The sequence below is a fragment of the Elephantulus edwardii genome, unplaced genomic scaffold (genome assembly GCF_000299155.1).
Source record: "Elephantulus edwardii isolate Elephantulus edwardi_28Jun2011 unplaced genomic scaffold, EleEdw1.0 scaffold00433, whole genome shotgun sequence".
Classification (NCBI taxonomy): Eukaryota; Metazoa; Chordata; class Mammalia; order Macroscelidea; family Macroscelididae; genus Elephantulus; species Elephantulus edwardii.
The window spans coordinates 241,408-245,261 of NW_006400183.1; positions in this window are offsets into that span (position 1 = coordinate 241,408).

The window sequence follows — 3,854 nt, forward strand, 5'->3', positions numbered from 1 at the left end:
AGCTAGGGATTTTGAACATTTCTTCATGTGCTTGTTGGCCATCTGAATGTCTTCGTTGGTACTGAAGTGTCTGTTCCTATCCTGTGCCCATTTTTCAATTGAATTGTTTATCTTGTTGTGGTGGAAAAATTTTTTAAGAGATAATTGTTTGCTGTATAGCAAGAAGCTGGATAGTAATAGAATGCTTATATTTTCTCTATGTATACTGAAGGAAAAAAAATAAACATTCAGGGCTTTGGCTTTTGCCTTGGTCCCCTGTGCCTCACTTTTTCTCTTTGTCTGCCTTTTCTCCCTCAGCAGTGCCATGTCCTCAGGTCCCAGCTGGAAAATGGCTGCAGTTTTATTTTAGGATTTTAATAGAAATTATTCCTGAAAAAAAATATCATTTTCATTTTCAATTTGGTAAAATTTCCAAATTGTTATTTTTTTACCTGAAAAACCTCTCTTTTAATGAGAGGAACCAAATGTGGATGCAGGATGGCAGCAGGGCAGAGAAACGCAGGTTGCTGAAAGATGGTTGGTGGTAAGGACAGACAGATGAAAAGAGGTCAGTTCAGAAAGCTAAAAGCAGGTTGAGGAATTTAGTTTTAATCCTGGAGGTATTAGAAAGTGGCAGAAGATATGGTAAATAAAGGATGTGTTGTTGATTGCTGTTGAGTTGAGTATGACTCATAACAACACTATGATCAAAAGACCTGAAGCCTTTCTATACCTATTGCTGTTTCTCAAATTTCATAGTTTCCAGAGGCATGTTGTTTAGGAAGTGGATGCTGCTTCTGCTTCCAAAATTGAATATGAAGTACATTTTAGTTAAGATTTCTCTGGCTACTGTGTGGAAAATAGACTGGAATGCTGGAGACAGTAACCCAAGGAAGAGTTTGTAATTAAATAGATGAAGGATAACTGATTGAGTTGTAGAAATTATAGTAGGGATGAAAGTGTGTGCACTTACTTGTTCAAAAAGACTCAATAATAGAAAGGCGCTAGTTTGCAGTTGAACTGAAAATACTGATGGATTTTCATGATTGTGACAACTGTATCTAAAATGTATACATGCAGAGTGAAGACTTGTTAAGAAACAAAAAAGGAGATGAGAACACTTGCACTATATAAAAGTTTATAAAGCTGTATATAGTTTTGAGATAAAGCAGTATTAACATATTGCAAGACTGGGCCAATTGGCAGCATCGTGATAAATGGTGGAGATTATGATCATCAACAGCTTCAGTTTGTTTGGCTCCGCAATCAACACTCTTGGTATCAGTAGCCAGGAAATCAAGAGATGAATTGTGCTGGGGGAAAAAAAAAATCTGCTGTCAGGAAACTCTCCAGAGTACTGAAAAACAATGATGTTAGTCTGTAGACTAAGGTATGCCTGATCCAAGCCAGGGTCTTTGAAGTTTCTTGCTATGCATCAGAGAGCTGGACAATGACTAAAGATGATAGAAGAGGAATCAATGCTTTTGCGTTATAGTGCTGGAGAAGAGTAATGAAAATACCATGGACTTCTAAGAGAATAAAAAGGTCCATCCTGTTGTTATGTGCCATCGAGTCTCCTGTGACTCATAGAGACCCTATGTACAACAGCCCTACAGCCCTACACCCTGCTCTGTCCTGTGCCAGTCTCACTCAGACACACCTACCCCCACTACCCTAGTCACTGAATCAATCCACCTCATAGAGGGTCTTCCCCTCCTGTGCTGTCCCTCCACCCTTCCAAGCATGACGTCCTTCTCTAAGGACTGGTCCCTCCTTGCAAAATGTCCAAAATATATCAGACGAAGCCTCAGGATCCTTGCTTCCAAGTAGCAGCCTGGTTTAACCCTCTCCAGGATCAATCTGTTTGTTTACCTAGCAGTCCATGATATCCTTAATACTCTTCTCCAGCACCACAGCTCAAAGACATCAATTCTCCTTCTATCCTCCCAAGTCATTGTCCAACTCTCTGATGCATAGCAAGTGATTGCAAAAATCATGGCCTGTATCAGGCTCACCAGATACACTCTGTCTCCAGAGTGACACCATTGCTCTTCAGTACTTTGGAGAGGTCCCTAACTGCAGACTTTCCCATGGCGATGCACCTTTTAATTTCCTGGCTACTGGTGCCAAGAGTGTTGACTGTGGAGCCAAGCAAACTAAAGCTGTTAACAAGCTCAATCTCTTCACCATCCATCCTGATGCTGCCAATTGGTCCAGTGGTGAGAATCTTTGTCTTCTTGATATTGAGCCTCAATCCATATTGAAGTCTACAGTCCTTGACCCTCTGCAGCAAGTGCTTCAGGTCCTCTTCAGTTTCAGCAAGCAGGGTTGTGTCATCCGCATAAGGCAGATTCTTGATGAATCTTCCACCAATTCTGATGCCACACTTCTCCTCATACAGCCCAGCCTCCCGGATAATCTGTTCTGCATATAGTTTGAAAAGGTATGGAGACATGGCAGAGGGTGAAGCCAGGCTGCTCCTTGGAGACAAGGATTTTGAAGCTCCATTTGACATAATTTGAGCATGTTGCAAGAGGGACCAGTCCTTGGAAAGGAACATCATACTTAGATGGTTGGAGAGACAGTACAAGTGAGGAAAACCCAGGGTGAGATGGATTGACTCACTGAATGGGGTAGTGGGGGAGGGTGTGTCAGAGACAATGAAATTGGCTCAAAATAGAGTAGGGTTCAGAGCTGCTGCACATAGGGTCACTTTAATTCAGAGTCGACTTGATGACACCTAACAACAACAAAACAACAGGAAAACATACAGGAACAGAATAGGAGGCCCATAAACAATCCTGTGGATGTATGGCAAAATGACTGCTATTTCATGGGGGGGGGGGGGTTTAAGAAAATATATTTGGAAGGAAATGAGATTAATCCATATATTCTAAATGTATTAAAAATTTAAGTGTAGACATCAAATCTATAAAACTTTTTGAACAATATATGTGAAATCTCCTGAATTTGAATAAGAAAAGAATTTCTTAAGATACAAAAATATAAACCATAAGTTAATAAATCTAGATAGAGTAAAATTAACTTTTGCTTATCATAGACACCTCAAAATATGAAACAACTAAGCAGAAATTAATGTGTGTGTGCGACACAAATACCTGACAAAGGATTATTATTCAGAATAGAAAGATTTACTGTAAACCAACAACAAAAAAGTAAGTAACCAAATAGAAAAATTAATACCATAAAGACTTTAGAGAAGAGAAAATCAAGATGATCAATAAACCTTTTAAAAGTTACTTACTGTGTAACCATGGAAATGCATGGTGTTTAAATTACAATGAAATAACTGTTTTACACAAACTAGATTGGGTTAATTTAAAGCATAAAGTGTACACAAAGTCTACATTCTGTAGTTACATCACCTATAATGCCTACACTAGATTTTATTTGCATTTGATGCAATTATTCTGGAAAATGATTTTAAATTATCTAGCAAAGTTGAGAGGTGCCCTGGAAGCTCAGGGACTTGGTTACTCTTTTGCTCAGCATGCAAATTGAGTAGGTGTAATTAAAGGATACAGTCCTGACACCTTTGCTGAATTTAAATCCTTGTTCTGTTAGAATGACAGCTTCTTGTCTATGAACAAGTTCTGCATAAGCACAGCTAAGTATCCTGGGATTCCCTTTCTCCTCAACTGTTGTCTATAGTTCATCATAATTCACATATTTGGATTCTTTTGCACAGTTAAAAAACAAACCACAAATAAATATTTTTCTGCTATTTTCTGCTTTCAGTCAAAATCCATTTTATATCAACAATGATCTTCCTTGTTCCACAGTCTCTTTGGGATCTAGTATGAACTCCTGGCAGTCTCCAGTCAAAGTATGTATGTATGTATGTATGTATGTAT